At 40.4% G+C, this 14,251-nt stretch overlaps 1 protein-coding gene across 16 annotated transcripts in view; it reads right to left on the bottom strand.

Annotated features, from left to right (window-relative positions):
• LOC100119218 (disks large 1 tumor suppressor protein) overlaps positions 1 to 14,251 on the bottom strand; it is a 1,703,670-nt gene that overhangs the window by 1,264,603 nt on the left and 424,816 nt on the right. The window lies entirely within an intron of this gene.

Genomic DNA, 14,251 nt, shown 5'->3' with positions numbered 1-14,251 from the left:
AGGAAATAACACACGAGAAGTTTAGATAAGAAAATGTATATTCAATTGTAACTATACACGGAGGTGCAAACGCCGCACACTTCGATGAACGATAAAGAGAGATGAGAGATATTACCCTGTTAACGTGAGAGAGTGAGAGTGCAGGTACTTACAACTCGGTAGTGGCAGTAGTACTTGACGCAACGGACGTGGTCCAGTCTCGGACGTGGAGATGTAACAGTTCGGACGGGCGTCGCAGCAACTCGTCGGTAACGCACGGACGAATATCGTTCGCTCTCGAGGTGCTCGCAGGACACACAACAAATCCGCGTATATAGTAGCGCGAGCTACTCGTGTGGATAGCGCAGCGAGACTAACTCTAGTCGCGGTTCTCCCGGCCGTCGGCACATCGTTGTCATATCTCGCCAACGCTGTGTGGCCAGACAGCAACCGCGCTACCTATGCTCTCACTCTCTCTGTCTCTATCTTGCCTCGTATCTCGTTCTCGCTCGCTTCGGCGCTCGTTGGCAGCTTGCTGAAACAATAATCTTATTACATTTAGTACATAATTAGTCGTTAGACATTTGACGTGCACTTGGCCGTCACAACACCCTCCCCCTGACGCTGTGTACCCTGCCAGGTGTACCAGCTCGCACTCAGTCATGTATAACTGGGTAATAAGAACTTGTAATAAATATCAATTTTTACAAGGAAAACTTGACTTTTTATTCTCATCATTAACTAGATAATACATATAATGAAAGAAGTAAATAAAAAAAAAAATAGTTAATTTTTAGTCTCTCGCCTCTTTTTTTACATACGGCCGTTGGCCAGTACGGCAGTCTTTTGCCTCTAAAAAAAAACATTAAGAGAGAAAGAAGAGAAATAAGAAAAAACAAAATGCTTCATTGCACGGGATTAAGGTAAGGTACAGGAGGAAATGAAGTGGTTCGGCCGTTAGCCTGAGCTTCCTCTTCTACTTCTTCTTGTACTTGTCGCCGTACGTTAAGTCCATTCCATGGACGTTGAAATTGGGGCACTTGTCCAATCGAGCAATACCTCGGTATCCGCAAATGGGGCATTGCGGTCCAGGTCCGGTGTAAGTCGGCAGCCTATTTTTCGCTCGACGCTTCAGTTCACGGTTACGGTCGAACTCTTTGTTCAACTGTTCGTTGGTTAGAGTCGGCCGTTTCTTTACGGCTGTTGCTGTTGGAGCGGCCGTGATTTTCGACGTCGTGTCGAGCTGATGGCTGGTCGAATCTGGTCTTACGGCTGTTGGAGCCGTCTTCGGGACAACCGGTGGCGCTGGCAATGGTTGCGGCTTCGCTTTGCATTTGGCCTTTAGGAATGCCACGGTTTCTACTAGGGTTGTGTCTCCCTTAGGTAGATCCGGCCGGTGGCCATACTTTTCCTTAATTTCCGACCCAATAGCGATGGCTTCTTCCAGCGCAGCGATCGGCTCGGTTCTGAGCTGCGTCGCTCGGTTTCTCGCTTGCTGTCTTCTGACTAAAGCCTTAGCGAACTGTGCGTCCTCTATCACCTGCAGTTCTTTCAGCAGAGCTTGCTTCCTCAGTTCGATCTCGCTCCGTGATTCCGGGATAGCAAAGATCGACCGGTTGAGCAGTTCGCTTCCCACCTCTAATCCGGATGGGACGTTGGCCGGTACTGCTGGTGTGTCGTCGACCGTGTGACTCATCGACTCTTCGACGATTTGTTGGACAATCTCCTCTGCTAACTCCCTGATGTCGTCCATCTTGCGTTCGGCCGTCTATGTGGGAAGAAGGGAATTATGAGTGGAGAATGGGACGGTATACAGAAGAATGAAGCTCTCTAGTCGCATGATTTTAATTGTCAACCGTACCCGCCGCCTTTTGCGCTCGCGTTTTCCTAGAAGACAAACTATTCGGATCGTCACGCGGTTTATTTTTCGAACCTTTCGGTCTTCCGCGTTTCGCTTTGTCTACCTCGACGCTTACGGTGTTTGTCGGGTTTACAATCTTCGCCGGTAGTGTTTTGCGTTTTACAAGTAACAGCGTTTTCCTCGGCCTACCCCGCTTTTTCGGTCGCTCGCTACTTGCGTTAGATTCTTTCGCTTCTTCAGTTTCTTCATTGTTAACGGACGTAGTCTTGATGTCGTCTACTTGATCAGTAACTTCACAGCCGCCTGCTGCTGCAATAGGCTCACCGTCGTTTTCTTCTCTATTGTGATACTTTTTCAAATATTCGACAGCAGTCGGTCCATCAACCGTTCCATTTCGGTCAACTAGTTCGTAAATACCTGGGCTCAGTATACGGCTGATTTTGAAGGGGCCGATAAATGGTGGAGCTAATTTAGCTGAATTTAACCTCCGCTGCTGATAACAGTACTCTATTCTTTTTCCAGACTTCGTCGCCTACTGAGTACTCCACGTTTCAGTGTCGGCTGTTGAAATATTTGGCCTGGCGCGCTTGCGCTTCTTGAGCGTTATCGTTAGCCGCTTCTTGGAGTTCTCTCAGCTTCTCCATTCTAGCCTTCCAGTCAGATATAACGATCTGATCTTCGTTGGCTATAGCTTCAATCTCCTCTTGTCGAAGCAGAGATTTGGGGTGGCTCGGCTATCTACCAAAATTTAACATCGCCGGAGAAGTCTGGAGTGAGTCTTGTGTAGCCGTGTTCATACTGAATGCGAACTCTGCTATATGTTCGTCCCAGTTTTTATGATGACCCTCGATATATTCGCGGATCAGCGTTCGCACGTTCTACGGTGTTAGGCTGAGGGTGATACGGTGTAGCGTACGTATGGTGTACTCCGCGTTCCTCTAGGAATTTATCCATAACCTTATTTCGGAACTCTGTTCCGTTTTCGGAAAAGAAGAATTTTGGCGTTCCGAACCGTAGAAAACCCGTTCATTCAAGTTTTTAATGATGGTTTGAGCGTTGGGCTTTCGTATAGGTACGCATTCTACCCACCTGGTATACATGTCTTGAAACACCAGTAAATATTCATATCCGTGAGTAGACTTTGGTAGCGGACCCATTACGTCACCAGCAACTGTTTCCCATGGACGCGAGAAGTTGCGGCTGCCCATCTGACCAGCTGGTTTTCTTTGTTCAACTTTGCATTGTTGACAGATCAAGCAGCTTCGGACGTAATTTGTCACATCTTTTTTCATCGATGGCCAATAGTATGACAGGGCGACTCTTTCTTGCGTTTTCTTGCGGCCGAAATGACCTGACGTCGCTTCGTCATGACACTCGTTCAAAACTTGAGTTCTTTTCTCTTTCGGAAGTACTAATTTCCAAGCATTCTCATCTTCGAAAACATCATCGACGAATGCGTCAGGCCGGTAGGTATATAATTTTCCACCTAATAACTTCCAGCCAGGAAATTCTAGCGGGTTATCAGTTACTTCCTTCTTTAATTCGGTGTACCATTTGTCAGTTGTTTCGTCCTCTGGTGTAATACTCGCAATAATCGGACGTGTCTCTTCTGCGTCGTCTCCTTCGTAAAGTCTCGACAGCGCATCGGGAACCACATTCATTGAGCCTTTGCGATGTTCGATCGTGTAATCATATTCCTGCAATTCAAGTGCCCATCTGGCTAAACGTCCAGTTGGATTTCGTAAATTACTTAGCCACTTGAGACTGCTATGATCGGTGATCACCAGAAAATTGTAACCTTCAACGTACGGACGGAATTTTTGTATCGCCCAGAGAACCGCTAAGCATTCACGCTCGCTCGCTGAGTAATTCCGTTCCGCCGGAGTCATAGTGCGACTCGCGAACGATAACACACGTTCTTCCCCTTCTATCACCTGCGTTAAAAGAGCACCAAGGCCTGTGCCAGAAGCGTCGCATTGTAGACAGAAGGTTTTATTAAAGTCTGGTCGGTGGAGAACCGGAGCGGATGCTATCAGCATTTTAGTTTGCTCGAACGCGCGTTCTTGGTCCTCCCCCCAAACGTAGCTTGTTCCTTTCTTAAGCAGTCGATTTAAAGGTTCTACTATCGTTGCAAAATCTTTGAGGAACTTCCTGTACCACGACGACATTCCTAAAAACCTGCGCAGTTGTTTTAATGTCTTCGGAGTCGGGTACTCTATAATCGGAGCGATTTTATCCGAATCCGGACGAAAACCGTCCCTGTTGACGAGCACGCCAAGATACCGCACTTCCGATTGACAAAAATAACTTTTCACTCGATTTATAGTCAATCGTGCTTTGGCTGGCTTTGTCAGCACGATCTCTAAGACTTTTAAATGGTCTTCGAACGTTTCGGTACAGACGATAATATCGTCCAAATAGCTGTAACAGTGTGGTTCGAGATCGGGCGTAATCAAGGAATCGATCATACGCTGGAAGCAGGCAGGAGCACCAGCTAAGCCGAACGGCAGATGTTTCCATTGGAACAACCCCATTCCCGGGACCTTGAATGCTGTATACGGTCGACTTTCCTTTTTTATTTTTATCTGATGGTAAGCGTTGCTCAAATCTATTGTAGATATGTAACGAGCACATTGAAGCTTACTCAAGATAGTATCCATGAAAGGTAGGGGGTAAGCGCTTACTTCGGAAACTTTATTTAATTTGCGGAAATCGATGCACAATCGACGTTTTCCACTATTCCCCTTTTTCACCATCGCGTCTAACAATTCTTCCTCTGAAATTCTTGGACGAGCTAGTTTCCTGCAGCCTTCCACTAATCTGATAAACTCTTCTACATCTTCTGTTGACGTGCCTCCGAATTTTACATTCCATTTCCGTATTATGTCGTTAATATCGGCGGAATTTTCTCTCAACGTATTTTGGAGGTTAGAGTCATAATATCCAGACGTATTAGTCTGTAGGTTGCTTGGACCTCGTTCTGAAACCAGGCGATTCGGACGTATTGGCTGGTCGCCCTCTCTCCAAGCATTCCCACTCCTTTGCTGGGAATCATCACTGTTTTGTGGTTGGTTTATTCTATGCTTATCGCACGTCTGGCAACACTGGCTTTGATGACATGTCAGTACTTGTGCCTGTGGTGCCATTCTGTTCTGTGAAAAGATATTCCTCTCGTAACTCGACTGTTGTGACGTATACGGAGGCTGAATCGGCCGTAGTTGGCCAGGCGTATGGTTGTGTGGTGTCGACTGTTGACTTAGCCTTCGCTGAGGTTGCTGGTATATGTTGCTATCTTCTAATTCTGAAGTTGAGAGATTCTTGTTCGTTGGTTCGAAATACCTGGTCGTGTACGTCTCATTAAAATCTACGTGTTTACTCTTGGTCCCTACTGATGGTGGTGCATCTTCTTTCGACCGTGTAAATTCTGATGTTCTTAAACGAGTACTACACGCGGGGGCTCTCTCTGAGCGCTGTTAGCTATACGTAATTTATATTCGCACGCCTCATCTTGTATTTTCTTATACTGTGCGATTTCGTCGTCTTTCTTTAATAGGTCGTCGACGACTCTCCTCGGTAAGTTGTATGTGCAGCCGTCGCTGGCTAAATACATCAGGGAATCGACGTTCGATGTTCTCTCTTGTTCATCCGCTAATTCTGGGGGATTCACGTCTATTCTTATTTGAACTGGGCTTTCGAGGCTTTCCTCAACAACGTCATTCCCTACCGTGCTAGTATTATCGCACGGATTACCACCGAAAATTGTTGCTAACGGTTGTCGAACCTGTTCTCTATGTAGCGGTTGACCGAACCCTATTGTTACTGGTTCCAACCAGCTGAATTCGTTTTCGACGCCGCTTGGATTGCTGCAATCCGTAAGCTGATACGCCTGTTGCTCCTGGCTTTCAGCATCAGGATTGCTGATTGCATTTCTTAGGTGCAAAATTCTTAGGCTTATTTGATTCGCGTTCCGCTCTTCTTCTTCAAATATGCCGCTGACTTCTTGAGGGATATAGTTTGTAATGTACGACGCGCGTCGTGTCGCCCGCGACCTAAATAACTCCTCCGAATTTAACAGGGTTAGCGACGGACGGAAGTCTTCTGGCGCGTAGTCACCTGCTAGGCACCTAAACAATCGACGCATTCTGTCTTCATCAGCCCCCCTATCCTGCAAACCTAAGAAATCTAACGCTTGACCTAACGTATTCGCGTCCATCGATCTTACGTGGTCTTGTATCGCTACATGCGATCTGCTTAAGTCTATGTACGAGCCAGTAAAAGACATTGTGCTCGTTGAGTATTCTGACATTTAATAGAAGCAGAGCCGAGTCAAATTCAGCACAACCAAAAAAAACTCAGGATTCAACAATCCAAGTTACTCTCGAAGTGAATTTAATACCTAGTTATCGACGCTGGAACACACGTTTGCTTTTTCGATTAATACGTGTGATTTAATTTTAATCACTCCATTAAATTTTTATAACGGTAACAATGATTTGTTTTTGAACCGCGATAAATTGCCTGACAGAGCAAGTAATCACGCACGTTTTGTGCTACAAGTTTTAAAATCTGAGAAAGAGAAAAAAAAACTTACTAATTTGTAAAAAAAACAATTCCACTTTAATAAATTATTTGTGAATTAAAATGTTACTAACTCCCTCTATCATGCAAAAAAAAAAAAAATTCTACGCGATTCGAAAAAGCAATTATACGCCGGAGCGGCTGTGTGTTGATTGTATATGTATTTTTATTCGTACGTTTCTGTACTCAACTACGCAGCTATTTTTTTCCACAAAACCAGGCTCAAGATCTCGCGAAATTTTTCTAAATTATTATCGTGATTTATGCCTTAACATTCCTAATAACACAACAGTTTGTTGAACTGCGAGATTACGGCTTAAACAGTAGTCAAGTATAAAAAATTGCATCAGAGTGCAAAAAGAATTCTCAAACATCCATACAATAGTTTGAATTCCTATACCGACTATAGTTCATCCGTCTCACTCGCACTCAGCCAAAAATTCCCTGCCTAACGGGCGACACTGTAAGCATTCGAGCTCTCGGTTCGCGGCGCGCGATGTAAACAATGTATACGCTCGCTGTCGCTGGCCGCTCGGTCGTTGACCGTTTCGAATTTTGAAGGCTGATGCCTGCTGCTACAAAATTAAACTGCGCGTATTATTTGACGCTGTTTAATACTTTCTACCGTTGCGGTCAGTTTTTTTTTTCCGAGTCTCACTTACGCCTACAATGTGTCGACACTGTAGTTTGAGTAGCCGCTATACAATTTTTGTACACTCGCGAGTTAAATAGCTTGACCTTGACCCACGTTGGGCGCTATTTATAACACTCGGTTAATACTGTCCTGCCGTGTTATAATCAGGGCCAGAAGGGCCCTGTTTATTGTAAATTAACGTCGGGCGTGCAGAAGGCACGGCTCGGCCGACTCAGATCATGCACGTGTTTTTACACGAGCCCGCGGAGGCGGCGTAGGTCGGGTCGTAGGAAATAACACACGAGAAGTTTAGATAAGGAAATATATATTCAATTGTAACTATACACGGAGGTGCAAACATCGGACACTTCGACGAACGATAAAGAGAGATGAGAGATATTACCCTGTCGACGTGAGAGAGTGAGAGTGCAGGTACTTACAACTCGGTAGTGGCAGTAGTACTTGACGCAACGGACGTGGTCCAGTCTCGGACGTGGAGATGTACAGTTCGGACGGGCGTCGCAGCAACTCGTCGGTAACGCACGGACGAATATCGTTCGCTCTCTAGGTGCTCGGAGGAATCACAACAATCTCAGACTTTCTTATATATTAATATGACACTATGAACTGACACAATAATGTTGCATGCGACACTGACGATAACGTATGAATAAGGGTAAGGACAATCGACTTACTTTGAAGTTGCTGGCTTGTAGTTACCGACTGGCTGGCTCGCTCTCATCCTTGCGATGTAGCTCGTCTTCAAGGCGCGGAGTTTTGAATGTAATAATTTGTACGCAAGATTTAATAGTTAAGAGTAATGATTTATTCAACTTGTCTGGTTATAAATGGTACAAGATATAGGACCTCGACTGAGTGCAACTCGTGTTTGAGGCAGAAATGCGACTAAGTCCGAAAATTATGCGAACGCTCGGAGTCTAAGTCTAATTAGGGAAAAATAGTTTATGTCGCGAGTTGGGCAGAGCTTCGCCCTACCAGTAAAAACTCCGGAATCCGAAAGATGCTTCTCCTTGCTCTCTATTGGTATTTATCGGGAAGAGGGTAATGCATAGGCATAGGAAAGGTTCTGGATAATAATGAATTTGGGAGGGTGTATGTCTCAGCGGGTGTAAGCTGCCTTTTTATTAATCATCGCCCCTCAGTACGCGGCCTCTAGCCTAGCCATCTGCAATGGTTTTCTTGATTGTAATTTCCCTTATTGTCGCATCGATTTCCACTTTTTTGGGTCTAGTTGCTAGAGATTTATAGCTTCCTTATTGTCCGGCAGCCCCGAGGAGTCTCCCCCTGTTTGAACTGGTTTATTCAGGATCGTCGCCCTTTCTTCTGCGGCCGCACGTGTCAGTCGCTGGCTTGTCCTGTCCCGTTCTGCGTTGCTGATTGTCGTTGGTTCGTCGGCCTCTGCTATGCCTACCTTGTAACAGCTTTGGTTACCGTGGTAAGGTAACTTGTCGGTTTCATGTGATATTCGTATTTTCTTTGACCGGCTAGTCCAGGTAATAGTAGACTGACGTGACATTTTATTTATTTATTTATTTAACTCCAGAGTTACAAACATTTGCATCCGAACCAGAGTTGATATTATTCACACAATAACACACTATAACGCCGCAAATCCTGCAGAGAAAAACAGTATTTCCTGTTCGCAGGTCCGGATAACAGTGATAACGAGAATACATATAAATACTGGTTAGTTATTGCTTTACAGCAATAACCTCCAGTCATACTACATACAGTCCAGCCTCCATTCATACGTAGGAATAGCATAAATCCTTGTCGGACTTCCAGACGTAGATCATACCATCCTTTTCATTCACACTTAACCTAGGTTGGGTTACAGGAGTCCCTGGACTCTATTCGCCCCAACTCTGTTAACAGTATATAATATTAGTATTTACATAAAAAATTAACAATGACATATAATCCATTTAACAGTTGTATATAAAAAAATAAGTTATTAGTTGGTATTTTCTAAAGTGTTCGTAAATGATTCTATATTTTTGTCTTTTAAACCAGTAATGCTACGACGACATTAAATATCACATTAAATAAGATTATATTGCACGATTCTAAGATTCTATATTTTTGTTTTATAATTTGATGTTGTTTAACGGTAAAAACATTTGAAGATTAAAATTTATACTTTGTATCATAGCACTTTTCACAGCTTTCACAATTTCACCAGTTCCGAACTAACATTTGTCTTGCTGTCATAAATCTGTCCGTTGTTGCATTTTTTTTTCTCTTATGTATGACAGTTTCTCTGTAGAGGTGAGCCTAGCCGGGCATGTGAGTCCGACAGCACAGGTAACTCTATAGTGTGGAAACATTTCTTTGTGCTGATTAGATGAGTCACATTTACAGTCTGACGTAAAAACAATATCATCTATGATTACTATGTCTTTGTAGGGTGATTGTAATTTAAGTGAGGACACTGAGTTCTTAAAAAGCTGTTTTCCTCGTATTCCTCTATCAAAATAGAAAAAAGCTTTGTTGAATCCTTGATAGTTGATATCGCCATACGTCATTCTGAGACTGGCTGATTCTGTGATTTTTAGGCCCGGTGCGGCCGTCGCTTCTCTACTCCTTGTTTTGTTGCTATTTTCTTCAGCCATTTCATATATCATGGAGAAGACCGTTTCTATTGGTTTGTATTTTTCAGTGTTTACGTTTTTGTTATCATCCCATTCATTTGCAGTTGCTTTTACGAAATTAATGAATTTTATATTTGCTTTATTTTTTGTAGTTTTTACCATGCAGGTATTTATTATTTCATTCGTTATGTTGTCTAAACTATCTGTAATATTCTGATATGTTAAAACCATATTTTTATAGTTGTAGTTGGAGATGCGCCGATGTTTACGTATTTTGTGAGAGTTACATTTGCCCTTAGCGCAAATGTAAGTTTTAATATCTCAGTAAACAGAATTTATTTCAATTTTTTGTCTATTACTTTTCATATCATTTCTGCGCTGCATTAAATCCTGTATTAATGAAGATATTACTCTCTTTTGCTCACCATGCTCCTGATTGGACATCTCTAAGAACCATGATTTAAGTTGCATGCAGTCAATTGTAGTGGGGGTACTTATCTCACTCATTAGTTCTCAACCAATCTTGTATGTTCTTGATGTTTGATTTTTTCCGTAAATCTATGATTTTGAGATTATTTGGTAGATTATTGTAGATGTTGATAGCTTTAATGTAGCTGGTTTTTGTACTAATAGTTTTAGCATACTTCGGTAGGATTATTAGCTTTTTCCTTGTTATGCTTGATGATTTTGTATACTGATCTTTGAGGCTATTGTAGTGGTACTGTAGGCTTTCGTAGGCGAATAATTGTTGAAGGTTAAGTGGGTTAACACTTTGAAAGGTATTTTTGTTTATAATTCTTATGATTCTTTTTTGGATCGCTTGTAACAGTTGTAGGTTATTTTGATACGCACTACCCCACGCAACTATTCCATAGTTAATCAGGCTATGAAAGAATGCGTAGTAAATTATTCTTAGAGTAGTTGTGTCCATGAATTTGGAGATTTTACTGAAGATAAAAACAAGGTATCTTATCTTATTTATAAGGTATTCAATATGTTTATCCCATCTCATCTTCGTGTCAAAAATTAAGCCTAGGTATTTCGTTTCTTCTACTCTCTTTATTATTTCATTATTAATTTTAAATTCAATTTTTTTCGGCACACTAACGCAGTAATTTCCAAAAGTCATGTATACTGTTTTTTGAACATTGAGTGTCAATTTATTTAGCCTGAGCCATGTAGAGATATCGTCGAGATGTTTGTTCATTTTTACTTCAACCTCGGACCAAATTTTCCCAGTAGTTATTACTGCAGTGTCATCTGCATAAGAAATTATGGAGTTTTCTGGCAAATTTATTAGTAAGTCATTTACGTAAAGTATAAATAGCAAAGGGCCAAGTATCGTACCTTGGAGGACGCCGGTATTTACATTTTTGAATTCGCTTGTATGCGAACCTATTCTTACTTTTTGCTTCCTATTGTTTAGGTAACTTGTAATAAATTGGTGCCCCTTGCCTCTTATACCATATGCATAAAGCTTGTCTAGAAGTAGTATATGATTGACAGTGTCAAATGCCTTTGCTAGATCTAGAAATGTAATAGCTATCGGTGTACTTTGATCCAGGTTTTCATATATTATTTTTGAGATCGTGTTTAATGCATCCTTGGTTCCAATGTTTTTTCTAAATCCATATTGATTTTTACTTAATATTTTACTTTGACATATAAATTCTATTATTCTATTATGTATAATTTTTTCGAAGATTTTAGCAATGTTTGATATTAGTGATATAGGCCTATAGTTTCCTATTTCGTTTTTTTTCCCAGCTTTGTATATTGGTATCACTTCAGCTGCCTTCAATATATCAGGCCAGATTGCCATTTCGATACATTGATTGATTACGTGGGCAATGGGATCTGCAATAATAGTAGCTATAGTTTTCAGTGCCTTTGCACTTATTTTATCAATACCAGCTTTTTTAAGTTTCATGTAGTTTATTATTTTTATAACTTCAATTTCGCTGGTTGGCTTGATGTAGATTGTTTTTGGATTGCTTTTAGGTAATTCTAGTTTTTTATTTCTTGGTGTAGTTATTTTATTGCTCAATGTTTCTCCAAGTTTGCAGTAAAATTGGTTCATATTGTTGGCAATTTCGTTCTTGTCGGTTATTGTAGTATTGTTTTCAGTTTTTAGTTGACTTATAGTAGTATCTGTTTTATTTTTATTTTTGCTTATCTTGCTATTAATGCAGGCCCAGAGTTTTCTGGGATCATCACTATTTTTCTCAATTGTTTTTTTTTTCATGTTCGATTTTGGCTTCTTTAATAACTTTATCTAGAGTTTTAACGAAATGTTTATAGTTTGCTTTTAGTTCTTCATTATTCGGATTTTGTTTGAGTTTGTTGTAAAGTATTTCTTTTGTATTACAGGAATTTAGAATCGCTTTTGTTATCCAGTCTTTCCTGGGGGTTTGTTTGGATTTCCGCAGATTTGGTTTTTTATATTTCGAACTCTCCACGCAGTATTGGATTTCTTTTATCATTTCGTTTATATTCTCATTTGGATCATTTGTATTCTTAAATTTTGACCAATTTATTTGCCTAGCAGTGTTATATAGTTTTTTATAGTTGTAATAGTATATATCTCCTTCTGACTCTTTTTTATTCTGTTTTAATACTCCATTTTTTAATTCTAGGAAAAGTGGGTAGTGATCGGTAATGGGCGTCATAAGAGTTAGTGATTTTGTACGTAGAAAATCAGTTTTGACAAAGATATTATCAATGCAAGTTCCTTCATTTGTAGTTATGTTTGTAGGTCTGGTGGTGTTAGTAAAACCTGGGAGGAAACCTTATTCCTGAAGGTTGTTCATGAATTCCATGCTTACATGATTATAGTCTTGAATATTTATGTTAAAATCACAGATTATAATATGGTTTTTTGCTTTTTTTTATGTTCTAGATAAATTTTTAGGTTCTGATTAAATTCTATGCTACTCAGTCCGTGTGATCTATATAAGGATGAGATCTCAAGCAGTTTATTATTATTTAGAGGGATAGTAGTGTTTAATATTTTAAGCTTATCTATAGCTATCATTTCGTTAGTATGTTTAACATTTTTATTTACATAGACCACAACACCATCATTTTTGTTGATGTCTCCGTGATTATAATAAAGTTCGTAATCTTTTATTCTATAATAGATAGTGTGTTAGTTTCCATACCTCTGTACATACAATAACGTAAGGTTTTATTTTTAGACTTTCAAGAAAGATTTGTAATTTATCGAAATTGGCATTTAGGCTTCTAATGTTTAAATACAAAATTAGATCATTACTACTAGTCCTTTCCTTATTGAAAGACTTTATTGATAAATGCATGAGCTAAAAATTATAATAGACAATTTTATACAACGGCTGCAGCATTTTAAGAAATAAATGCGCTGGACACTTTTATAGTTATTTACTTAAATTATTGCAGTATAAGAAGCAGACTAAACGTTTGAAAGGCTGCGCAGGTTGAACTTTTATATATATATATATATATATATATTCCCGTTGCTTATCAATTACGTCTACGCATGCGCAAAAACATAAATACGTATAAATATCGTGATAAATTGGTTCCAGTGTTCATTCTGCTCTGACCTGTAGAAGCGGTAACATTGATATATTCAATTATTTTAATTAATAAACTGTCTGGAATATACTTTTATAATTATTTACTCGAATTATTACAGTATGGAAAGCAAACTAAACGTTCGGAAGACATGTATAAATAATGTAGAAAAAATGTATAAATAGCGTGAAAAATTGATTCCAGTGTTTATTTTGCTCTGACCTCTAGAAGCAGTAAGATCGATCAATCCTATTATTTTGATTATTAAATTGATCTGGAATATACTTTTATAGTTATTCACACAAATTTATTGTAGTATCAGAAGCAGACTAAACGAGTTTATACAAATACTTTTCTGTTGTTTATCAATGACGTCTGCACATCCGCAAAAATATGTACAAATAGCGTGAAAAATTTGTTTGAGAACTCATTCTGCTCTGATCGCGGCTGATTCATTCAAATCTCGCGCCGCCAGTTTATCAGTTTTTACGCGTTGTCTTACAGTTTTCAGGGCGGTTTTGCGCTGACCACCGCTGTCAGACCGCGTGACACCCCCTACTTATCGCCTACGATCGGGAACAAAACCCCTTTGCTCCCGGCTCGCGGCCTCTTTCTCACTTAACTTGAAGGCCAGGAAGAAGCTATTAGTGCGTGCTACTTGCACGAAACCGCATGTTGCGACACAGTAAAACGAAATTAAAAGCTTTAAAATCGCACACTCACACTTCACTCAATTAATTATTTAATCATTGTATTTAAATTCAGTTGTTGCTCAATGCAAAGCAACTTGTTTAATATTACAAAAGGCATCAATTCTTTACCGTTTCGAACTGCTAATCCTACTCAACTCTCCGTGCTCCGAATAAATAACTAAACAACAAACCCGGCGTCTGTTTTTCACGCTCAAAGTTTCCGCTTGTTTTGTGTAAAACAAGCAAACGTGCGTACATTTTGGTCCTTCGAGTCGGATTGCTCGGAGAGACGGAGTTCGTGAATTGTGAAGTGCTGTGGAACAGTGTGATTCGTGAGAGC

This window comes from Nasonia vitripennis (genome assembly GCF_009193385.2).
Source record: "Nasonia vitripennis strain AsymCx chromosome 4 unlocalized genomic scaffold, Nvit_psr_1.1 chr4_random0003, whole genome shotgun sequence".
In the NCBI taxonomy this organism is placed as follows: domain Eukaryota; kingdom Metazoa; phylum Arthropoda; class Insecta; order Hymenoptera; family Pteromalidae; genus Nasonia; species Nasonia vitripennis.
The sequence above is the reverse complement of the archived record's forward strand: the minus strand, read 5'-3'. Positions and strand labels throughout refer to the sequence as shown.